Source organism: Ictidomys tridecemlineatus, chromosome 6 (assembly GCF_052094955.1).
Source record: "Ictidomys tridecemlineatus isolate mIctTri1 chromosome 6, mIctTri1.hap1, whole genome shotgun sequence".
In the NCBI taxonomy this organism is placed as follows: domain Eukaryota; kingdom Metazoa; phylum Chordata; class Mammalia; order Rodentia; family Sciuridae; genus Ictidomys; species Ictidomys tridecemlineatus.
Genome location: NC_135482.1, coordinates 45,177,010 through 45,202,750, shown reverse-complemented (window position 1 = coordinate 45,202,750; position 25,741 = coordinate 45,177,010). Strand labels below are relative to the sequence as shown.

General features: G+C 40.5%; 1 protein-coding gene across 2 annotated transcripts in view; it reads right to left on the bottom strand.

The window, feature by feature from the left end:
* Positions 1-25,741, bottom strand: part of LOC144378612 (uncharacterized) — a 262,662-nt gene that overhangs the window by 68,172 nt on the left and 168,749 nt on the right. The window contains exons 4-5 of one of the 2 annotated variants that reach the window (XR_013440459.1): positions 17,188-17,318; positions 9,523-11,197 (exon numbers count right to left, since the gene is read on the bottom strand). The exons of the other annotated variant lie outside the window; for it this stretch is intronic. The gene's annotated coding sequence lies outside the window, so the exon portion shown is untranslated. Of the gene's footprint in view, positions 1-9,522; positions 11,198-17,187; positions 17,319-25,741 lie in introns of those variants that run through there. 2 annotated transcript variants of the gene reach the window in all.

Sequence of the window (25,741 nt, the reverse complement as noted above, 5' to 3'; positions counted from 1 at the left end):
AGTACACAAGTCCATCTCTACTTGGCTGGATTCTACGAAGGAGACAGTCTTTGTCAGTTTTTATGACATGCAGCCCGATGAAGGGATGGGTGCCAAAGATCACAGTCTCAATTCTTCAATTTCTTTATGGTCCCCCACAAATATGAAGTTAGATCCTATTTTAGAAAGACTCTCGATGACTTGTCTTCACCAGAGTCAATTTCTCGAGCCATTTGTAAGTTACACCAGTCTGACCTACAGTTTAGAATGAAAATTAACTGGGAAGAGAACTAAACACAGGGTCAGGAGACTTGGTGCTAGTCCTGGTGCAATTACTTGTCATTGGTGTCACCCTGGATAATGCTCTTAATTTCTCTGGATTTCACTTTCCCAATTGCAAAATTGGATTCATGATAGTCTTACCTACCACCAAGGATTTTTGTGAACATTAAATGAGATGATTATGTGAAGACTCTTTGTAAAGTGGTTTGATACTGTAAGAATACAGGAAGATACTGTGAATAGGAATCACTAAATTTGGTCTCTGGGGTGTTATTATTATTATTATTATTTATTATTATTTGTGTGTGTGCGTGTGTTGCTGAGGATTGAACCCAGGGCCTTGTGCTTGTGAGGCAAGCACTCTATTAACAGCTACATCTCCAGCCCCTGGGAGATATTATTTTGAATGAATAAATAAGACATTGACAATTCTCTCCTTTTGAGTTTCAGTCCATTATGCTTAGGGTAAGTTACCTGTATGTCTAATTACCATCTTCTCCACCTAGAAAACATGTTGCCTAGCACATAGTAGATGATCAGTTAACATGCAGTAAGTGAGAAGTACATAAAAAGAGAACCGTTATCCTCTTACCAGGGAGGAAGGCAAGAAGATACAGTAAAACAAATTTGAGTTCCTCTTACTCTTTCACTGTGATTATTTTTTATTGTTACTACTTGGGCTAATAGGATTATGATTATGTTATTATTATTTGGAATAAGAGATTATTATTCTTTTCTTCAAGCACACTTCAAAAACCTCTGAGCGACTTCCAATAGAAACTACAGAAAATCAAATGGCTTATTGCCGGTTAGAGGATTCCAGAACCCTGATAGTCAGCGATAGCTTATTATTCATCGTTTATATTTATACTCCTGCACTTAATTCTGTACAACACAACTGCATAAGCATCTAAATTAATTGCAGATTAATCAGAAAGCATTTAGTGAATGTTTCCTTTTGTATCCAAACATTGAGTGCATTATGTCAGTAATTAGGCTGCTGTAGTCTTTCCACTGATGTGAATTTTAAGATCCCAGGCCCATCATCCTATGCAGTTGCTGAGAAACACTTCCTGTTAAGTGTGGACACTCTAGGCTGTCAGGAGCAGTATCTGGAATTATTTACAGTAGAGAAGCTACTCAAGACTGGGTGAAAAAGAAAAGGCTGTTAGTCACACCTCCTAGAGGTAAGACACAAAACAGAGCAAAACAACCACAAACACACACCAGAACACCCCAGTGCAGAGGACCCTTCAATGTACTGAGCTCTGCAGCACGTGGCTCATTTTCACTCACTCATTTCATGCATATCCCTGGGGGCTTTCTATGTGCCAGACTTTGTGTGAGGTGCTAGGGAACAAGAGAAGCATGTGGTCGACCCTGACCTTTTTGCACCATTGTGGACTAGCCAGACAGCCACACAGTGAGCCATCACCTGATATTGCCAGGTAACCATGGCATTGACATTGTGCTGTGAAGGAGCAGAATGTGAAGAGAAAGAGGAAGGTGAAGGGGAACAGTAAGGTAAGAGTAAGCCTGGTAAGAGGATGGAAGGGAGGAAAGAGAAGGCTGCAAGCCCAAAGAGACACCTGAGCTATCTGGGTCCAAAAGGTAGAAGTTACATATGAAGCCACTTTTTATAATTAAAAAAAAATTGATTTTAAGTGCTCCAGAAACTGCCAAATGAGTAATTCCCACTCTGCCCACCTTATCCAGGGCCTCTGCTGGCTTTGCTTATGGGAGAGGCGCTCTTGTTTCTGAAAGACACCACTTCTTTTCCTCAGCTCCCAGAGCCATCCATCTGTCCCAGGAGAGTCAAGGAAACTGTGGGAAAAACAAAACATGCTGGGTGGGGCCTTGGGTGACTCAGTGAGCTGGCAATGAGGCTGTGGGTGGGGAAGCTGGGCCTCAGGACAGTGACTGACTCATCAGCAGGTAGTGCCCTCTCCCTCTATGGTAGGGACTTTTTTAAAAAAAGGTTTCATTTCTAAAGAAAGGTCACTTCTCATTTGTAAGTCTCAAGTGATCATGATGGGAAGGGTTGGAGAACCTCTTAAAAGCCCTCCTGGCATGCCTTCCCCCCTCTGTGGTAGCAGCACCCCGATTTTTCTTCTAGTGAACTGCCATGCTTGGGCTCCTCACTTCTATGAATCAGGTGAGGCTGATGCCATCCCCATACTCCACCCAACACCCAGGTCTTGGCAAAGAAAAGATTGCATTCCCTTGGCAACAGTGACTGGTTTAGGGTAAACATATGATGCCACTTAGGCCCATCAGAACCCGCCCCCCACTCTCCCCCTCCCTGAGACTAAGCAAAGAGATCCTCTATGTGGAAATGATTAAGCCAGTAAGAGTAAGCCTGGAGCTGCAGGAGGCAATCTTGCCATCATGGTGGACTGCCTGCCAGAGAATGAAGCCAACATAAAGGAAAGAGCTAAGATATAGGATAGATTTCTAAGTCAGATATGCCCCCATGGACTTAGGTGGATGCATGCATCTTCATTTTGCTTTTTAGCTAGATTGAATTTGGATTCTCCACGTCGCCAAAATGATTCTGATAAATACCAGCCCTTTTAAAGTCTGAACATTTTCTACGCAGAATGCCCAACTGACGGATTCCTGATACCTAATTTGTGAGAGTTTTTGTTGTCACTCTGCAGGGTTTGGAAGGAATCTCATGGAACTGCTCTTGCCTGGAAGGCTATGCTGTTTATCCATTTCTCCTTTTTCCTAATGGGTGGCTAAATTCAAAGTGAAAAAAATCAAAGACAAAACTAATCTTGTGTTTGTATGGTACTTTCCATTTTACAGTTTTACAATTATTTCTGTCTTCCATTCTCTTTTTTTCAAGAAATAAAAAGTTACACAAAACAAGTAAAGGACATCAGAATTATTGTATAATGATGCAGAAGAATTCTGCACACAAAGCAGAAGCATAGCCAAGCTTCATGGGAAATAGTCAATCCCCCTATGCTAATCCCACCATCTTTATCTCATCTGGGGACCACATGGCGTCTTGCCTAATTCTCTCTGCAAAGCTGCTTCATTCTTCTGTCTTCAGACTAGCTCACTCAGATCTGCTCACTCATTTGCTTGTACCCATCATGGCTACTCCCAAATGTTCTCTTGTACTCTGTTATGGTTGGTATATGAAGTGTCCCCCAAATGTTCATGATTGAAGGCTTGTTCCCTAATGGAGCAGTGTTTAAAGGTGGAGTTTTGGGGAAGTGATTGAATAGTGAGGTCTCTGACCTCACCAGTGATTAATCTATTGATAATTGAATGGACTATTAGGAGGTGGTGGAAACTGTAGGCAGGTGGGGCTTGACTGAAGAAAGTAGGTCACTGGAGAATGCCCTTGGGGACTGTATGCTGTTCCCATGCCCTTTCTGACTGTTATGAATTGAGCAACTCTGCATTGCTGTGCTCTTTTGCCATGATTTTCTACCTTACATTAGGACCAAGGCAATGCAGCCAGATGACCATGGACTAAAGTTTCTGAAACCATGAGTCCAGATAAACCTTTCATCCTTTAAGTTGTTGTGTCAGGCATTTTTGTCACAGCAACTGAAAGCTAACACAGATACTAAGTTCTATTAACTTTTTACTTGGTTCTCCAAATCTAAATGTCTCAATCTCTAAAATTTCAAAATCCATGAAAAAGAATCTGAGGGTTAAACATGGCTCCCCTGTCTACCTGGGGTTTAATCAGCTATGGCCAGGTAAAAGGGTCATGTAGTCTGTAGTGTTGCCCCTTACAAGATGGGGTGTCGATAGATAGATTCTCTAAGGAGGAAAGAAAATTAAAAGCACCTTCAGTACAACCTTTTTAATCTCATTTGATCCCCTTATTTATGTGAAGCAGAAATTATTACTATTTCCATTTCATGTAAGATTTAGGGTAAGTTGCTGCAGTCTGGCTGGGCACAAAATCACGAGCCACTCAAACAGGAACAAACTTTATTTTTTGAAACTGCCGCCAATGCCTCATAAGCGCCTGGGAAGATTGCCCATCCACTCACCCGGTCCTGGAACCCAAGAGGAGGTTCCTCCCCCAGAATTCCCTCCTACTGCACTTCCCCAACCAATGGGAACTCTCCAGGAGTCCCTAGCAGGCCGACGTGAACAGCAGGAGTCCAATATCCATATGAATGCAAATCTTAACATAATCATATCATCTCAATGGCTAGCTGGCATCACCTTTCAACCAAAAATGCCATGCATCATGTTACTTGGCTGTGGCTCTTACCAGTAAGTGGCTTGCTTGGCTGAGGCTATGCAAACCAGGAGGTAACACATGTAGGATCTTAAACCCACCACTTTTCACAGCAGATCTCAAAATAGTTTCCTCAGCATGGGTTTTTCTACTGTGGAATTGTATGACCTCACTTTCTGGAGTATCACAATGATATCTAGTCTTGATTTCCAAGGTTTGATTTAACAGCATTAACACATTGTTTTAAAGAAAACAGTGTGGGGCTGGGGATGTGGCTCAAGCAGTAGCGCGCTCGCCTGGCATGCGCGGGGCACTGGTTCGATCCTTAGCAACACATACAAATAAAAAAATAAAGATGTTGTGTCCACCAAAAACTAAAAATTGTGTGGTGATCCAGAAAAAGGTAGAGAAAGAAACTCTGAACTATGGATCTTGAACACCGCTCTGCTATCTAGTAATAAAGAAGTGAGAGCGAAGATTCTTTTAGGAAACGTTCAAAGGAAAGCATAGGGGGAGAATGGGGGACCTGTGCTTGGGACCTGTGTGTGGCTCATGGGCAGCTGCAGAGGTTTGGCTAAGATGGCTGGCAATTTCCTTCCTAATTGATAGGTTTGAGCAGTAAAGATTGCCAGCAGAAGAGTGGTTCTTGGTATGAATGGTCCTGCCTGGGTGTTCTGGAAGCCTGGGTGGTTCAAATCCAGATATAAAGCTCATACTCCCCTAAACTTAGACATTTCTATTCTTCCTTTGTTTTTCATATCCCGCCAGACAGGGTGGGAAGAGCAAAGTGAAAGCTCATTAATATGCTCACAAAATTATAAAATTTTGATAATTTTAGAGTGGCTTTTCTTCCTCTTTTGTGGCTCCTTGGGAAGTTATTTTTAGTCATGTACCATGGCCAAATTTAGTGGCCCACCCACTGACATCTACCAAAGATGCCACACATAGCTGCTCAGGGTGCTGCTGTTACCGACCCTCAGTGGCTGCAGCTTGGTTGCCTCTGTCAAGCCCATGTGGAGGACTCTGTCCCCATCACCAATTCAGGGCTGGATCTGATGGTGCCAGTGCTGAGACAGATCTTTCTTGGGAACATCATTTTCCTGGGATTCAGCCCCATTAAATGCGAGTCCCTTGAATCGGGGCATGATCTGAAAGTTGGACCCTGGTATTAGAAATGTCTCCCGTCCAGAATTTGCGTCTTGACCTAGAGCCAAGCTTCTGGGCTTCTCCTTGCTTCCTCTAGGTTGAGTCCATGGGTTTTTCCTGTAAATGAATATAGGGATTCACCCTCTGGCCAGCCAGGCTTGAATTCTGAGTGAATATAGATTTCAGAGCAAAATATAAATAAATACATGTAAACACATGGGCATTTACTGCCAGATTGTCCACTGGCATCAAACAGTGTTTTACGGAATCCTTTTTCTGAGGTAGAATAAAACCAACTCCTATGGAACTTTTGGGAAATGCAAATGTATCTTAGGACACACAGTTTTTCCTCAGCTCTCATGTTTCTGGGCTTGGGAGGACTTGGTGGGGACCAAGGACCAAGGTCCTCCTAGGAAACTCTACATCTGACACCCAAATGGTGGGTGCTCAGCAGCTAAATTCTCAAGGAAGGGGTGCCACTGTCCCTTGGATACACTCATTTTTTTCTTTTGTGTTCAAATAATTATAAAACCGAAAATACCACTATTTCTGAGGGGCACGCTAACCCAACTGGAATATTCCCCAGTCGAGACATCCTTCAAGTGGAAGATTTTTCTCTTCTTTGACCCACTTCAGCACACACAGATCCCTGACCTTTAAAGTTTTAGAACAATGCACAATTATTGAAGTCTGTGCACTAATACTCCATTGATGGGTTTTAATTTTATTTTATTCATGTCTTAGTCATGAACATTCTGGAACAGACTGTTTCTTAAACCAAATTTAGGACATCTATTTAAAATACTTGTGCAATGCAAAGAGGTTTTTGTAGATGGTGATTTGCAAATAGAATCATCTCTTTTCTGTTATGACACTTTGATGAGTTATTGAAGTATATGTGTTCCCATGGTTAATTTTTGATCAGGAGAATGAAAATTTCATATAATGATAACTATTCTGAAAAGAAGGAACAATGGTAACAACGATGCGTGTGTGGGAGTGTGTGCACACTCGTATGCTCATAAAATGGAGTCAAGCTAGCCCAAAGTCAAGGAGTTCTTACATTCTCTCTATCCAACCCCTGGTAGGCTAACAGGTTCAAAATTATATTAAAGACCTGATATTAGGAAGTTGATACTGTGCTCAACTTAGTTAAACAGGTATTCTTGAAACACCATATGTGTCTCTTGTACATAAATAGGGTTTTAATCAAAGACAAATTTATGATAAGAAGCCCTCTCATTCTGGGTTGCTTCCTTTAGTTGTTGCTCTCAAGCACATTGAGCAGGAAAGATTGAAGTCCGCTTCAAATCCACTTGAGCTGCTACTTATAACCAGTTGCAAATTTTACATTCTTTCCAAAGGGCTGAGATGGTTTCGTATATGTGGGTTTACATTTCATTGTTTTGCCCACCTCAAAAATGGTGAAGGACTTTATAAGGTGATGACTTTCTCAAGTGGTTCTTACTTGAGCAAAGGGAATGACTCCTTAGAAATGACCTATGCATGTGGTTGGAGTCGTCCTCCACACCTGTGAGCCCACACAGGACCCACGGAAGGAGGACTATGGAAACCTCTGAGAAGGCCCTGTCCTTTAAATTTGGCCATCTTTTATTTCCTTGGCAGTCTATGAAAAGGAAAAAGAGCTCCAAATCACAACAGGCTGTATTTGTTTAGTGTTTTAGAGCTGGGCTCCTCAAAGTTGAAACATGCATACAATTCACCCAGGGATCACGGTGGAATGCAGGTTCTATTTCAGCGGGTCTGGAGTGAGGCCTGAGGACTGGTCTTTCTAACAAACTCCTGGGTGGTGTTGGTGCTGCGCTGGCCTGCAGACCCACTCAAGGATCAAGAGTTAGAGTTTGCTAAGCATTTCCCTCTGTCCCCTGTTCAATCATTATCACATGGCGGTGAGGTGCTTGGCTCCTCCCCATTTCCAGAAGTGGAGGCAGGTTCAGTGAGACCACTTCCTTAGAGCTGCACAGCTGGTAAGACTGACGCTCAGCCATCCCAGAGTCCTGTGCTTTCCCTCCCACAGTTCAGCAGCCTTCTCAGCATTGTCTGTGACATTGCAGGGAAATGCTACCTAGCAGAGCTTTTATTTTCAGAGAGCTTATTCACCAGCATACCACTATATTTACTCCTACTCCTTATGTCTTGTTAGATAACATGTTTTATGTTGCTCTTTAGCAGGTTTGAAATGGCGATTCCATCATTCTGCATATTGTTATCCTTCTCTACTTCATACCATCCACAGGTTGGCCTAAAATCTCTTGTTTCTCATATTTAATGATAAATACAGGCTTTTAAGTGATGTTTGGAGAGTCAAGTACTGATGAATATATAGAGGACCAAAGGATTACGGGAAGTAATATAAGCAGTATCTATGGAATTGGAATAAGAAATTAAATATCTTCTCACTGATAATAACAGCAACAAAATGATAGGAATAAAAACAGCATAAGCTAAAGTTTACAAAAATATCGTGGATAAACACATGGACTTAGGAACTTTTAATCCTGGTTCTGCCTCTTACCAAATGTGTTACTTTGGGCCAGTCACTTAACTTCTCATGCTTTGATGTTAAGAGGAGATGATATGATTTTTGTGACAACTGAAAGATTTGAGAACAAAAGGACCAGCACCTATTAAGTGCTCAATAAATATTAGCAATCATCATTACCCATCATAGTCCAGTCTCCTTATTTTTAAGATCAAAAAGCTGCAACATTCTTTGCAGGCCCGAGGTGAGGCCGGACATCATGGCAGAAGGGCAGGGTGAGGAAAGCTGCTCCGCTGTGGCAGCCCAGAAACAAAGGGAGGGACAGATGTAGAAACGGATATAGTTCAAGGTCATGCTTCTAGTGACCTGTTTCCTCCAGCCATGCCTCACCTGCCTTACAGTTTCTACCCAGTTAGTCCATTTAGCTATCAGTGGATTAATCTAGCAAATGGATTAATCCACATATGATATCAGAGCCTTAATCATTGCCTGAAGCCCCACCTCTAAATCCTGCTGCTCTGGGGACTGTATTTTCAGCACAAGATTTTTTTGGATATTCCCGATCCAAAACACAACAGGGGACATGTCACCACACTTATTGCCACCCTTGGTGTGCAATGGTTCTCTGATAACAGGCAACATTGCACTTGACCCCAGTGACTTCAGTAGCCACTACACTTTATCTTCTTTCCTAATTTGTCCCAGGAGGAGTCTTGGAGTGTGGAATGAAAGACAAGGAACCTTAAGCTGAGCCATAGGTGCTGAAGAACTGGTTAAAGGGGTGCCTGGCTAAATAGGTCAGGAGGGCTCTTAAAGTCCCAGTGCCTGGGCTGCTCTCCCCAGGTACAAGTGTCCAACCCCATCCAGAGATTGTTGGTTTTAGAACCAGCATAGTTCAACTGGCTGATGTGCTATTGGCATCTCTGTCCCTGAGAATCATAAGGAATTTGGTTGTCCTGGGCAGGGGTTTGGGGGGGCACTGGTTAGCAGCTGACCCTCTGACTGCATTAGGAGTTCTGTGTTTCAACTGCATCTAAAATCCTTTGTCTTCAGAGAATTCTCTGGCTCTGAGCTTTGGTACTTTTGTTTGGAGCAGACTCTCCCTGGTCTTCAAATTTCAGGTAAGTCATCTGATATGTAACTAAGGGATAACCACAGAGAGTAAAGAGATCTTTTATTACTTGTGTGAAGCCAGGTATGTGCAAATAAACAGCAAAGAAGTGCAAATGAATTTGAGAGAGGAATTGTAAAACTCCAAAGGGACCATAACCCATATTTAAAAGGCAAGAGTTACTGAACATTTCACAGCTTTGTATTTTCTTCTCCATTTAGAACAAAAATTTATGGTCATTGGTAGCAACAACAACAACAACAACAAAACAACTAAGCCTCTTATTGTAAATTATCTCTTACAGCAACTTATTTCTGTTATTACATAAATCCTTCCTTCGACAATATTATCAATGAGGCCTCCTATGGGTAAAGCCTGTGTGCACAGAAAACCCAGAAATGTTGAAAATGGACCTTCATGGTTGTTCAGATCAAGGGAGTTCATTGACCTCAATACTGTTTTTTGGGTTACAGAGGATAAAGGGCTTCAAATCACAGTGTGTAGGATGGATAATGCTGTGAATCTTTGTCTTGAGGCAAGGAAAGAAAGTTAGTGTTACGGGCTTCTCCATGCACAGACTTGAATGCCTTTGGAGTTGGACAAAGTTCATTTTAGAAGAATGTTGTCCTATCAGAGTGATACATAAATGAGGCTTTAGATGTTGAACACAACTAGTAAGCTTATTGCTGAAACTATAGTTCTCTTGTACAAACTTTTTCACTCTTCAGAGGCAACTGTTTTCTACTGTTTTAACTCATTGTTCTTGTACGGGGTCCATATTTCTAAATAATATGCGTTTGCTGTCTTTGTTCATCAATTTTAGACATTAAAGTAGAGGAGGACTTTAGCTCCTACCTCCCACCCCATCTTTTAATATATTTACATCAAAATACTGTAATAATTCATTATTCTGGTGATACAAATATCACTCACAGTGGAGCATGAGTATGATTATAATTTCTGTAAATGTTTGTTGCTATTGCTTTCTGGACTCTGTTTCCTGCAGCTGTGTGTGGGGACATTTTTCACCAGGCACACTTACTTACTTTGTTAAGTCAATGACTGGAATTTGACAGGCACTGTGGTCAACGGGCATCCCCACCCTCTGCACCTTTTCTGGCAGCACAGTCATCTAGATTGATTCCATCTGGCTTCTGCCCAACCTCATTGAGCTGCAAAACGTGAGGCCCCACCACAGTCCAAGAATCCTATGGAGGATTCATAGATGGCAAGAACAGAGAGCAACATAAATAAAGGCAAGGGGAAAGCTCGAGCATGAGGTTTTCTAGAAAGAGTCTTCTGAGATCTTTGGATGCTGCATGCGTAGCAGGGTAGATGTGGACACCGAGTCAGGGAGTAGCTCTAGAATCACAGTGGGATCTTCCATTCTTTTCACAATAAGTCATGTCCATTTGTACAACCTAAAACTTGATTTCATTCAGAAACATGCAAAATTTGCAATCTCCTACCCCACATTTAGTCATCAGGCCCCTTTGGTCTCCCTTTCTTGCCACTGGTTGAAAAAAGTCAAGCACCTGTGTGGAATTGCACTCCAGCCCCCACGACAGATCCGAGAAGAACTGAGCACAAAGGGAATCAGCATAGGCAGAGACACACACTCACACACACTCACACACACTCACACACACTCACACACACACTCTGAAGAACTGAATACAAATGGAAACACACATATATACACACACACTCACAAGAACTAAGCACAAAGGGAATCAGAGCATGTGCAAGTCCACACTAAATGCTGGTCTTCTCTGGGTTTTTATTTACTTCTTTCCGGTTTTTAAAGACCTTGAGTACACACATCAGAATACATTTGAAACTTCGAGATGGAGATATTTGATAAATGGTATTTGCCAGACTCTGTTTTTAAGTCCTGTCCACGAGCATGAGAACCACTCTGATTGCTGCGACTGCTGCTGCTTTATCTGTTTCATTGTGGCTAGAGAAACAGAAAAGAGAATCAAAGAGGGAAGCATTGGCAGGGTAGGGATGGTGGGAAGCCTAATCCTGTTGGCATTTCTGGTTTCAAACCTGGATGTAGAAAAAATATTATTTATAATCACCATTGCAAGTTACTTTAGATCTTAAGCCAAAGACATGAATAAGAAAATACCGGGAAGTGATTATGATAGAAATTGAAAAGTTCCATTTCAGTTTTCTTGTTCCATGTGCCTGCTAGGGACAGAGACTACAAAGTTGTGAGGCTTCTCATGGCAAATGGAGACTTCTACACTTTCTTCCAATCTTGTTTCTGGTGTTTAGTCTAATAAAGCATGAACTGGGATTTTCTTTTCAAAAGCTTCATCTTAAAAGGCATAAATTCCAAGCAGGAAAAACAACCTAGAAAGACATTCAAATCTAAAAGGAAAGAGAAAGTTTGACTAATCATTAGAATTTATTTGAAGATAGAATTTATGATTCATAAGCCAAATGGAAATGATCTACAGAGGATATAAAGATCAAAAAATTGTTTTTGAGTGTTTAGCATTGTTCCTAGGAAAAGGTGCCATTAGGCTGACATTGTATATATTGGGTCTATTTGGTGGAAGATGGATATTTCAGTATATCAACCTGTCATATGAACCTTGCCCTGGCCGTGATTTTCCAACAAAACTGATTAGAATCTTTCCATATAGAATTTCTTATTGGAGCAATTATTCACAGTTGAACACTGACATTAGCCTCCTGATTGGCCTGGAAGTTTTGGTTCTCATTGCAAATGAATTGGCTTTCATTTGTGCATCACTTATTTGAGTTTATATGTTGGGGGTGAGGGGGGCTGGGGACCAAACCCAAAGCCTGTGCATGCCAGGCAAGAAACTCTACAATTGTGCTACACCCCAGCCCCTGGATCCCTTATTTGAAAAGTGGGTTTGCATGAGACTGATACCAGAACCACCAGAGAGCTAGTGTGTTATGGTGCAATAATTAATCAGGGTACATATGAGATGGTTCTGGTCCTGTCATCTGTAAAGTCCAGAGCAAAAGTACAAATAAAAGACTAGGCCTGTGTCTTACCCACTTCTCTTCCCACCAATATCTGTTACCCTCACAGCAGTGGCTATGTAAGTGTGCCTTAGGACTCCCAGCCACCAAGGTTTGTCCCAGTCCCTGCCTGCCAACAGTCACCCTTGACTCTCTCTGAGGTCTAGGGGTATCCATAAGGCAATGGCTGCCCTTGGAAGGACAGAGCCAAGGAGCATCAAGCAGAACTTGGTACTGTGAGAGATAGAAAGTCTGTGGTCCCTTTTCAGAATACAATATTTAGCTTTGAACGTGAAATTACAGAGGATGTAAGAAAAATAGCTAGAGAGGTAATAGAACAGAGTGGTTACCATCAGTTAACTCACACTATAACATAATAGCCTGTCAATGTGGCAGATTCAAAGTCCATACCCCTGAACAACCCCTTTACAAACAGGAGGTGGGGGAAGAGCTCAGCCTGAAACTTAGGTAGAGAAGTCAGAACTGTGTATATGCTAAAATGTATTCTCCCCAAGAAGGCCACAAGAGAACAAAAGGAGGTAGAGACAACCAAAGGAATATTTCTTTGAAATAACTCAACAGGACACAGCAAAACCTTGGCAATATCCAGGAAGATTGTGCACCCCATAGTCCTCAGTCAATGAGGAACTGGGAAAGGGATCTTGTGCACCAGGGGATAAAATACTGATTGTGACTGCTCTGGGGTATGCCTGATCATCCAGACACTCGATCTTACAAGATAGCCATCAAAGCCTCACTTTAGCTGTACCTTGGTCTCCCGGACCCTTCTTTGGATTTGGGCAGGTGAACATGTTTCTCAAAGCACTTGCTATAGGCCATTTGATGATGGCCTGGGGTGAGAGAGGCTGACCTCAGGATAGAAGACTGTCCTTGGTCTAATAGACTTCTCACCCTGTGGAGAGAGAAAGGTTTCCAGAGGAAAATTGAGTGAGGCCCAAGGCGGGAGACCTACTGCCTAGTCCCAGTGATGATGCTGCCCACCTGACCATCCTTTCCCACTTCAAGGACATGCAGGAGTGATCATATTGCCTCTGCAGGTGACCCATCTCAGTGCTCCAAAACTACAATTGTTTCTAACAGAATTTATTTTTCCAAATTATGGTCTAAGGGAGATTTGACTCAAGTCTGTGGATTTTAATCAAAGTGGTATCTTGTTTGAAATTGCTCTCCAGAGAACTGGAAGTAACTTTGGAGCTCTCTATCAACATTTATTTAGGTTCCTCAGATTGCAGTCCAGGATCCGCTGCCTCATTTGTTTTAATTCCAGGGTCAAGGACAGAAAAGATTTTACTTAACTGCTAATGGAAATCCTTAATCTGAATGAACCTGAACCATTTGGCCCAGGAAAATTAGCACACCATGTCAGCAAATGACGTTCAAACAGTTTAAAATAATCTAATCTTCCAGAGCTCTGTGCTTGACTGATGGAAACGAGAATTTGAAGAGAACAAAGTGGAACCTTCGTGCTTATAAATGTGCTTTGGGGCAGAATGGTTGCAAAAGCGATCACATTTTGTTCCAAGAGGTTTCACTGCACAAATACTTCATCTGGCCTTGCTTACAGAACAAAGCCATAGAGCAACATTAAATGTGGGACAGAAAAGGAATTTGATCTACTTAGCCAGCTGGTACATCTCCAGATTATACAGAGGGAAGAAGGAGAGAAAAATGTAAAGCATAATGTGACACACAGCAATTTCATGAGATTACCCAATAAAAGATGCCTTAAATTTAAATGGTTGAGAAAACAATAATGGTAAAATTAGAGGTGGGATGAAAGCTTGGTCCCTTTGGAAAATATAGAAAAAATAGACTCCAGAGGTATGGCCAGGGTAAGGACTGGCCTCTTTGGCTGTTCATACAATTTTATTTTATGTCAATCATTCATTCAGCCCATATTTAAGTACCTGCTAAATATAAGGTCTTGTTTAATAGGAGACTATGTCTGTGGATACTTTTCCTCAATCTCCTTTCTTATTTTTTCTTCTATACTATAAGATCCCTGCTTAGTACCTGGACAGCCATCTTAAGTGACAGCTGCCATTTTAAGAAAAATTTTGCTTTCCCTCCCAAGGACATTTCTGAGAAGGGCTCACCACTCCCTCATACCAAACCAACCCTTCACTGACTGCTTTAGGACCCTCCTGACTCTAATCCCTGAACCTACCTCATTAAAGTCCTGAACCCCAAGCCTGTTTTGCCTCTCTCTGTCTATGAAGAGATGTGCCTTTATTTGTCAGCTCTGACAAATAAACTCTCATGTGTATCTCTGCCTGATCTCCATGGTTCACTTCTGGCTCTCCCATCTCCTGGTTCCTCACTTTCCTTTCATATACCCCATTTTCAACTGCATCGCCCCTGAGGTAGTATTAACATAATGGTCATACTACTAAAAGGCTATGTAAACTTGGGGGAGTTATTTCACATTTCTGAGTTTTGATTTTCTCATCTGTAAAAATACCAACATTATTAGTGCCTCTCTCACTCTAAAATCCCCCACTAAATGTTAAATATGAATGATATTATTAGAAAATAATAATTTTCTTCATACGTTGCCAAAAATAACTTAGAAGACATCATTAGGAAAAGCAGCCTTAGTCACAAGGGAATCTAGGATAATGTCCATACCTTCCAGTGATTTTTTATTTTTTGAACATAAAAAAAAAATCACTAACATTTATTGAGCATGTGCTATGCAAGGATATAAGAAAAACTTTTTTAATATGAAATACTCCTCTGGGGGTGGGATGTAACTTTTTCTTTTATCCTTAGTTTCAGTTGCTGGGACTCTATAAAAGATAGATTAACGGGAAAGAAGTTTTATTTCATATGCACATGGCTGGGGTGCTCACAGAAATGAGGTGAAACCCCCAAAGAGGCAGTCAAACCTGGAGACCTCTATACCATTTTAACAGAGAGTGATAAATTATGGATATGTGACAAGACAGAAGAAAAAATGTTTACATTTCTATAGGTGGTAAATTTGGAGATGGAAAATGTGTGGGGAATCTAATGGAAGATAAAGTTTGTTATGCAGATTTATCTGGTGCTGTCTCTGGACTTGTAAGAGTCAAGAGTTTTCTCTCCTAAGTAGAAATTATTTTGCTCTTCTTGGTATGAGAAAAAGTGAGATGACTTCATGAAGGTAAATGGGGAAGGTGGAGGATTTTTCTTGGTCTGCTGTTTTTACTTTATTGCTTTCATCGTGAAATAATTCTTATGCCAAATGGCATATTTTGAGGTGATTTATTTTGATCTTCTTTATTCTTTACTTGTTTAATAACCTTCATGCCTATTATAGGAACTTATAGACACTTTGCTTACAGAGATTTTTTCAAAAATTATCAAATCTAAATTCTCAAAGCCCAGTTTCAACTCCTCAAATCTAACTTGGCTCTATTGTTTTGCCTGCAAATTTGTCACAAGTATAAATTATTTGGTTTACCTTGTTAACAGAGCTCCCCTCAGAGTTCTTTGACAGGTTCTTGGTTTCCCATTAAATAGCTCTAAGTGTGTTTGTTTGGGGGAGGAGATTCTAAAACAATTTGGGGGTTGTTGAACCCAAGATTGATTGATGTGTGGTCGAAAATGTTCAGTTCCTATCAACTCATAAACACATAGAGGCCAGAGTAGCTTGTGGCTGTGGCAAGTATGAGGGTAAATCTAATATTGAAATATAGAAATATACAGTCAGGGTTAGGGTGTATAGCTCAGCCATAGAGCACTGACATAGTATGTACAGAGTTCTAGGTTTAATCCCCATCACAGCAAAGAAAAAACAAACAAATAAATAAGCAATCACTTTAATATTTTCACACAAAATCTTTACCTCTTAGGATATAGTCTAAGCTCATTTGCACAGGGGGAAATCTGGTGCAATGGGTGGGCATGCAGGTTTAGAGACAGCCTACTCAGCCATTGGACAATGGCAGCCATCTTGCTGCTAGGGGGAAGACTGGCCTGAAGGAGGATCCAATATGGTGAACAGCAGATGTAAGAGAGTAAGAAACTAAGATCTGACAATGATCAAGCTGAGCTCAAAGTAAGACTTTCTTCACAGTTTTTCAGACACATAAGCCAAAATATTTCCATTTTGCATTAACCATTTTGGGTGTTACAGGGTCTTTTTTTTTTTTTTGTCATTCACATTCTTTACTTCATATGTTGAAATTTTCTCTAATCTTCAAGCTCAGTTTGAAAGTACCTCAAAATCTTTCTTACTTCCTGAAGTTTTTCTTATTCCCACCAGATAAAATGGTGTCTGCCTCCTTCTCTCCCTCCCTTTTCCTGTAGCACTCAATTGGCACCTCACTTAAGACCCTTATCAATTATGCATTGGGCCTTTAAGTTCTCCAGGGATTTAACTCCTAGAACTCCTAGATTGCAATCCTGATTTTAAAGTCTACTAACTTTATCATATCATGGAATAAAAACAGCTCAAAACAAAGATTTGGGCTTGAGCCATTTTCCTGTTGTGTCACTCATATTGGTATCCAATTGTCCCACCCATGAGGAACAAACACTGTTTTTAGACCTAACTTTGTACATTGCCTTGGTGTCCTCCCACTACCTCCTTACCCCTGTATGAGGTAATATTCCTTTTTGCCTCCCTCTTATGCTCAAGTCTTCAGCCCTGCAAATAAGTTGGAACCTGGAATTCCTGGATCTTCCCCATTCTGTGGACACTTAATCAGGGTTACGACATAAATACACAACTTCGGTAGCTGACTTCATCTCTCTGGAGTCTAGAAATGGCTAGGGCTTGAAGACAGATAAGTTTACTGCAAAGGTTTGTCTTGACTGCAAATGATTCATTTTGACACAAAGAAACCTCTATTCCCCATTTTTTGTTACTAAAATCAAAACAACAACAACAACAACAACAATAAAACAACAAAAAAACTGCTCCTTATTTATCCTTACCATTTGTCTTTTCTTTCCTGAGAGGCAGTCCAAAGGGTTAACTGTTGACAAAAATCCTTCATTTAAATGAACAAACTCTGAAGAGTTTATGGAAAGAATATTGTATCCAGATGTTCATCTAAGATATTGTCCTTGAGCAAATGGGAAAATAAAACAATATGATTTAATAGAGTCAAGATGCATATAAGCAGAGAACAGAAAGGATTAAAGACTTTTAGACTATGGCCTGGGTTATGACTCCATTTCTGCCACTTAATATATATGTGACCCTGGGCAAAGCACATAATTTCTCAGTGATCTCTTCCAAAAAAGGATTAATAATAAGCTACTCTATCTCTATTAAACTGAGCCAAGATGACAAGCAAGCTGGCTGGAGCATAGTCACTTTACTAACTAGATAAGCTATCCTTATTGTTAGTTCTATTACCAAATGATCCAGGGTATGAAATCTAATGTTTAAAATCTTAGTGAGAGTTTTACACAACATTTGGCAAACATTGAAATCCAATGTTACTGAGAAACCCAAGTGTAATTCTTTATGAATTGGCCACACTTATGGGTAATGTAAGGTCTGAATATCTGAAGTTGGTTCCTGCTACTGTCATGTTTAGAACTGACAATTACAATTAGATTTGGTAACAATAATGTAATTTATATATAAACATATTTCTTGTGCAGATGAATAAAGTAAAGTATAAAACCAAATAGAAAATCAATTGGTATTATTGAATAGGAGAAATCCAATTTTGGGTGTTAGCTCGAAGGTTCTTTAAGGCTTGTATATTTGGACTTGAGCTTATCCCATTCTAATAAGCATTGGGTTTCCCTGCTTTAGCAAGAGGTAGCTTTTATTCAAACTCCTTGCCATAATATGAATTTAGATTCTTAGGTGCTATTGGATTTGTCTCCCTAAAGTGTCCCTTTAGCAAGATACTTTAGATGAGGTCTTCCTGCAGATGATAACCATGTTGACTTTAGCACTAATGTTGCAAAAGCAATCTGGGTAAAATTAATGGTGCCTCAGCACAAACCAAAGCACCCACCTTACTGGTGCCATTGACTGTAACTTCACCACCAGCAACTCTCAACCTTGGCTCCCTGAACATCTCCATGTACGCAAGATCTCTGACGGAATGGCCATATAATATCTTTGGGAGGCTGGGCCACTGAAATATTGAATGAAGGTAAAAACACCCTTCCCACAGGCCTAGCAGGGAGATCCAGAGCCTCTGGACTCAGGTTTGGCAACATGAAACTCAGGATGAACTAGGTCAAACTTGAGATTAGAGACCCTTCCCCTAGTTCTGGATTTCAAGAATTCTCCTGCTAACTTTCCACCAACCAGGTGGACTGGGGATTTAACCCATTTTGTCCCATCATCCCAGATATGGAACACCTATAAAAATTTAAATTGAGCAAGAAATATATCATTTATCTATGGTAACTTTGAAATGAATATTATGTGTTTAGACATCTATTCTTTGAGAAAAGTAGAAGAGGAAAAGAAAAAAAATATGTATTATATATGTATATATACATACACTGTAGATTATGATTTCTAATCTACTGTAATATAACTGCATCAATTTCATTGAAATAGTCACAGAATTGAAAACTTAGGATTTAATGAGTTAAAAGAAAAATGAAGTTGATTTAAAAGAAATGAGGAAATGCAAAAGGAAAATCCTGGCACCTTTGAGATTATGGACAGAGATGAATATCTAGTACAATAATAGTGAGCATTGTGTTTGTCTTGTCACTGTCTAGACTGTTTATTCTATGGAGGATGTGTCATTGAAGTGTACATCTGTATGGCATATGTTTTGTCCTAAAGCCAATTTTAAGTTTATTATGCTCTGCTAAGCCCTTAATTACTTGCAGGGTAGAGGTGCTTTTAATGCAATTGATGATACCATAGAAAAAGCAGGATCAGAATTTGGAAAGCCTTTGGCACGTTCTTTGGATAATGGATAAATATAAGCAGAAAGAAATCTAATAGGGAAAGAAGCAATTCACTAAGAGAGAAAAGGCAAATGAGGTAGAAAAGATTGATTTTGCACACATATTATCCACTTTGTCATTGGATCAAAGGACACAAATCAACAATTCCAGTGAACTCTTTGAATTCTCATTTTCTCCAAATAATACTCCTCATTTCAAATCTACCCAGGTCATAACTTTCCTTTAATTACAGGGATCCAGTCCATCCTAATTATTCTACCTCATTTATGTGGCAAATATTTATGGAATACTTCTTACATGCCAACATCTTATACACAAAGAAAACACCATATGATCTTTAATGTAACAGAGAATATACCAGTGTAGCACCAAACCCTGTTTCCTATTCTTTCTAGGTAAACAGCTAGTTAGGAACAAACTAAAGGAATTTTAAATAAGTTCCCTAGGGTCATACAGCTAAAAACATTGCAGAGGACTCAAGATTAAAGTTCAAATGCAGGCAGTAGGCTGAAAGCAGACCATTAGTTGACATTCTCTGCATAAATCCCATGCCTAACTGATTTTCAGGAAGGACTTCACTAGAAGTCAAAGCTTCTAATGGAGGATTGGAGACCTACCCTGAAGTTATGTAAGGTCATGTGATGGAGCCTAATTGGAGAATGTGGGAGGGAATGGTATTTGCTCTGACCCCTAATAACCTCTCTCATAATCCTTTGTGGGCTCTTCTTCCCTTGTCTGCCAGCCAAATGCTGATGAACTAGAGGAAAACTCCAAGACTATCAGGGATGAGGAAAGCACAGGATGGAACAAACTAGAGACCTGAATGACTGTGTGGAATAAATCACTCCAACTGACTCCCATCGGATTGTAATAGGAGTACCAAAGGGTACTAAGAGTTGAGACTTATTTCAGCAATTCAACTACCGTGACTAATACATGTGTCGTAAAAGAAAAAAAAATTCATAGTACAGTTGGAGAGAAAAATGTACAAATATCACACCCCATAGTAATTTGTTCTCCCAGAAACATCACAGGATTCATGAACATTCTCCATGACTATATTCATAAAGTCATTGTCCTAAAAAGAGCTTGGCAGATCTTCCTACATGTGATGCTCAGAACAAGAATAAAACACAGATGTTTCAGGGGCCAGCTTCACATACTTAAGTGTGAATAAGCTTGAGAAATAGTCAAATGTGGATCACTGGGGAGTTCTAGGAAGTGGGCCCAAACTAGAAACCAGAACACCTAGGACAAAAAGCAATCAGACTGATTCTTTTAAAAAATTTCCTGGCTAAACACTAAATCTCTACAGGAAAACTTTTGTCTATTGAAGTCATAGTACACATGTGGGAGATTTTACCTAGCTGTCTCTAGGTTACCCATTCTAGTGCTGATTGTCAAGAAGTTCTTGGATATATAATATTTTCCTGTCCTTTTTCCCTTAGAATTATCATTTGAAGGCAAAATTTCTGGTTCAAAATCCTACTGCTATCTTAAGTGCTTTATTCCTTTGATATCTGAAAGTATTGACCTCCAAAAGTCCAAATTATTAATTTAATGTTTATTTATTGAAAGAGCCAACTATATATATATATATAGTTGGAATATATATATATATATATCCTGGAACCCTTTACAAAATGAAAAGGTGTGGCCTGCATTTAAAAATCAAGGGGAAAAAATGCTGTTTTGGTGCTAAAATAGGGAACTTTTAGCATGCCAACGGTGTCATGCCTTGGTTGGGAAGAGAAAGTTGTCCAAGACACTGCAAGCCACCCCCCCCCCCCAGCATGTACTTGGCATCTGGGCTTTCACTTGCTGAGTTGCCCATTGAATGAGCTGGGGAGCTGCCAGTGCAGGGTAGCGTGGCAGCAATGTGTCACCCAGTACAGGTGCCCACCTTGGACTCTGCCAACTCCCACACCCAGACTGGGGCCAGAGTCCTCGCTGCTCCCCCCATGAAATGTTAGTCACCAAGGCTACCACAGGTGGAGTGCAAGCAGCTAAGAGCCCAGGAAGGGGAGGAAGCACCATCTCTGTCCTATCAGACTTCATCAACAAAACACTAATTTGAAGAAAAAATTTACTAAGACTCTCAAGTCAGTGACTGCACACTAAATCCAAGTGGAGAGCCTTCTGAGTGGGGGCCCTGTGCCACTGTACTACTGCTCATAGACCCTGGAGGTGGGCCCTGATTGCCTAGCATGTCCTACACGCTGAGCACCAGGACAGGTTAGTAACCAAAATACAAGTCCCTCTTCTTGTGGAGTTTGCATTCTAATAAAGTCCTTGCTGGAACGCTGATAAGTATGGGATGGGTCAGACTTCAGTGAACAGCTTTACTGGAGGGAAAGGTTCGCTAACAGTCAGTTCTGAGCCTACCATAAAGAAGTGAACTCTGGACCCTGTTCTTCCACCTTTCCTAGCACTCTGGTGACACTGGGCAGTTAGCACTCTCCAAGCCTGTTCCCTCATCTGTATCATGGGAACAATGACACCACTTCTACAGGCAAAGAGCCTACATGGGCACATGCTCATGTTTTCTACGATTGCTTTTCAGTAATAGTATTGGTATAATTCATGTAGATGAGTTGTAGCTTAAGTGAAAAGAAATAAAAATGCATAGAATTTGGGAAATGGGGGAAGGAGAGTAGGCAGGTGAAGGCAGCACTTAACTCATTGCAGCTAACTGACCCCACTTTGGGTTAAGCTCACTTATTTAATGTCAGCTGAATTAGATTAGATTCTCTTTTCTTTCACTGAAGAGATTAAATGATTTGGTGCTGGGTGAAAAAAAAACCATGAAGTAATACAGCATCTTTCTATTTTTGTTAAATAAAACAGGTTTTAAAGTTAAGTGGAGCTCTGTTTATTTCTGATTGTTAGAGAAGAGGAAATGATTACAGGTAATGGACTCCTCGCTGAACCATGAGTCATGAAATTCAGGCTTTATATTCATTTCCACCATTGATCTGAGTGCATGTGCTTTACTCTCTGGAGAATTCTATTTTGAGAAGTAGGTAAAATTCTTAAAACACTAGCAGTTTGTAAAAAAAGAGAAAAAGCAATGCAGATGCTGTTTCCTGCTTTAGGAATGTATCCAGGAATTGTTTGAAATACAGCTGAATTTCTACATATCTTGATCATGACCTTCCAGAAAGGCATTCGTAAGTCTGGAATTTCCCAGGATCCTTTGCCAAGAATTAGTGTTGAGTTACCAGAAAATCAATATGGCACGTAATACACATTTATCTAGATAGTAATTCACACGCTTGCACAAGCATTCTCGTGCACACTTTTCATTGTTTATGAAACTCCACTAAGGAAAAAGGGGGTGCCCTAGCCAGAGATGAAAAGGGTTTATTTTATATGTTGTTCTCAGCTATATACCTTTACTTATGATAAAAAACAAAACAAAACCAAGCCAAAAAAACTTTAGTTTTTTTATGTCCATCCTGGAAAATAGATTCTGTTTTTCCTTTCAGATCTATTTATATGATTCATCAAGCAATTCCCTTGAGTCTTGCCTAATATCTCATTAATATGGACTGTACCCAATTTAGGTCTTCTCCATTTTTCCCCCTTCCTCCATTTTCTTTTCTTCCATTCCGTGTGTGTGTGCATGGGGTAGCAGGTGGGGGGATGGACAGACACCTTGGCCATTTCCTTTCAGCATCAGTCTTTATTATAGAGATTCAATCCATAGCTCTTTTCTGAGAACATGGGCAAAGTCTCCACAATCTTGTCAGGAATCATTCCACACTGTCTGATTCTTCTTCCCTGGGTCTGCATGTTTCCATACTGTCAGAGGTCTTTTCTGAGCCTGGCGGAAAGCCCAAGATATTTAGACTATCTTGTATGATAAATTCTCCCATCTCTGGTTACTGTACTCCCTGAAAACACACACATTACAAGGAGATGCCAGGGTTAAAAACTCAAACATGCTGGGGGAGGAGAGAACGGGACAGAAGCCTGGGAAAAGTGGCTAGGAAACTTGGCTCTTCCTTCATCTCAGCTGTTACTTAATCACTATACCTTCAACCAGATCCTTAAGAGCACTCAAGAGAATTCTTGGTCTCTCTCAGGAAACAGATTACTCCCTCTGCGTGAAGTCTTCCTTGGAAAATAAATTAGAGGGGTGGCGGGGAATTGGCGAGGGGGAGAGAGAGAGAGAAATGTTTCAGGCTCCCATATGTCTATTTCAAATGATTTATCCTCTCCCTGGAGCACTTGAGCTTCTTCATTGCTTGGGTTTATTTAAAAGAAAATCCCAGTAATTACCAATATTCAACATCCTAGGTTCTGCCCAATTTTGGATCAAATAGGTGGTGATTCTCAGGCACCGTGCTGGAATTTTCTCATTTGTTCAAGGAAAAGTGAGGAAGTGACTCAATATCTTTTTATTTAAATTACCTCTACTTTAATACAAGGCTTAGGAAATCCACCAGTATTTGTCATTAAGGTTTGGAGCGCCCAGAAGTGAGCTGGATGTATTCTGTTGTGTCAGTTTAGGATGTTACAATAAGTATGGCCTGACACATTTGATAGCACCATTTATAAGTTCTGTGTATGTAACATGCTATTCAGAGGGATACTTAGATGTCCTTTTCCACCAACATTCTGTCCACACTTGAATGCCTTTATGGAGCTCCCAATTGCTAACTATTCCTCTGAGAAAAAATGCCGAAGGGTAAGAAGAGAGATGAATGGGAGGAGAAGCTGACAGGTATTTTGAGGGCTGCTGTGTGCCAGCCGTCACCCTGGGCATAGAGCATGGAGGCTGAGATTCTGTTTGATGCTGGTTCTGCCACTTATTCAGTGTGCTAATTTGGGGGAAGTTGTTAACCTTTCTAAATCCCATTTCCTTATCTGCAAAATGGGGATTCTATGTGACAATAGTTACCACTTTTTGAGCACTTTTTGTATCAGGCATCATTCAAAGTGCTTATGGGCCCACATCAACTCTACGAGACAGACACTAGGAATAAAAGAGAGAAATCCAGTGAAGTGCTTAGCACATAAGTATTCAGGAATAGTTAGCTATTATCATTATGATATTTTATTATTATAATATTATATAATATACCTTACCTAAAATGTATCTTATTTAATTTTCTTTTAGTTTCTATTAAGTTGGTAGCATCATCCCTAATTTTTAACCAGGAGGATATTAAAGGAGGCTAACTAACTTGCATATATATTTGCTTAGCAGTTAAGAGAGAGCAGTAGGATTCAAATTCAGGTCTTTGGGATTCCAAACTTATTCTCCTTTCACAATGTCGCAAAAACATTATTTACCAGTCCATTATATAGAAATACTGTCTTCTGCCTTGTGGCTGCATCCATGACCCTGCTTCAGAGGTGTGAACTTTGTCCCAACAGCATTGTTTAAAAAAGGAGTTGGCATTCCAGGGCTCAGGCACTTGAGGTAACATTTGAGAATCATTTGTTGTCATTATAAGTCCATCCTTGACTTCTCACCTGGGAGAGCTTCTGGGATTCCTTCTATTCACCACCACCACCATCTCTACCATCATCATCATCACCACCATCATCACCACCTCCACCTCCATCACCATCACCACCACCACCAGCATCACCATCACCATCACTATCACCACCACCACCATCTCTACCACCACCATCTCTACCACCACCATCATTACCGCCTCCACCACCATCACCACCACCACCACCACCACCACCACCACCACCACCACCACCACCACCACCACCATGCCCTGGCTAACTCTTGTTGATCTTGCAGAGCTTGATTTAAATATCATTTCTTAAGGAGCTCTTCCCTAAGCCCCAACCTTCTATTCTTTTAGTCACTCATTCAGCAAATTTTTAGAGAGGGCCTACTTTAAGTCAGGTGGTCTTCCAGAAACATCAGTATTGAACAAAGTTAATGAGACTCACTTCCCTAATTTTACTTTTATTCTTGTTTGGGTAAAGTTCTCCATGGCATCCTGCAAGTCTGCCTCACAACATACATTCTTATGATTATTTTTTTTTTGTTAAGAATTTGAGTTAATTCAATTCTTCTCCATTAGTTTCTACATACAAAGAAGGCATAGGTCATATGAGATTTTTCTCCATTAACATAGAGCTATGCACTTATTAGACAAAAGATACTGTCAAATAACCGTCTAGCAGGGGGCACATTATTTCATCATTCCTCCAGGGAGCCCTAGTGATAGGCATTCTCAGTACCAGCTCCTAGGATTTCTATCAGGTGCTTTGAGCTCAAGCAGTCAGCAGGGAGAAAACAGAAAGTTTAAAAGAGAAGGGCTCCATATTGTGATCTACTTGTTGAAAATAGTTCCTGTTCTGTGGGTATGAAAACACGAATCTTTGCACAGTGCTAATGGAAGTATAAACTGGTGCCACCATTCTGGTAAGCATCTTGAAAAAATTTAACCAAATTTAGTATAAATGCAATGTTCCAACAAATATAGCTGCCATCCCAGGGATATTTACATACAGGTGCATAAAGGTATAAATAAGAATGTTAATTGTTGGCTGAGGACGTGGCACACTTGCCTAGCATGTACAAAGCTCTGGGTTCAACCCCCAGCATGGTAAA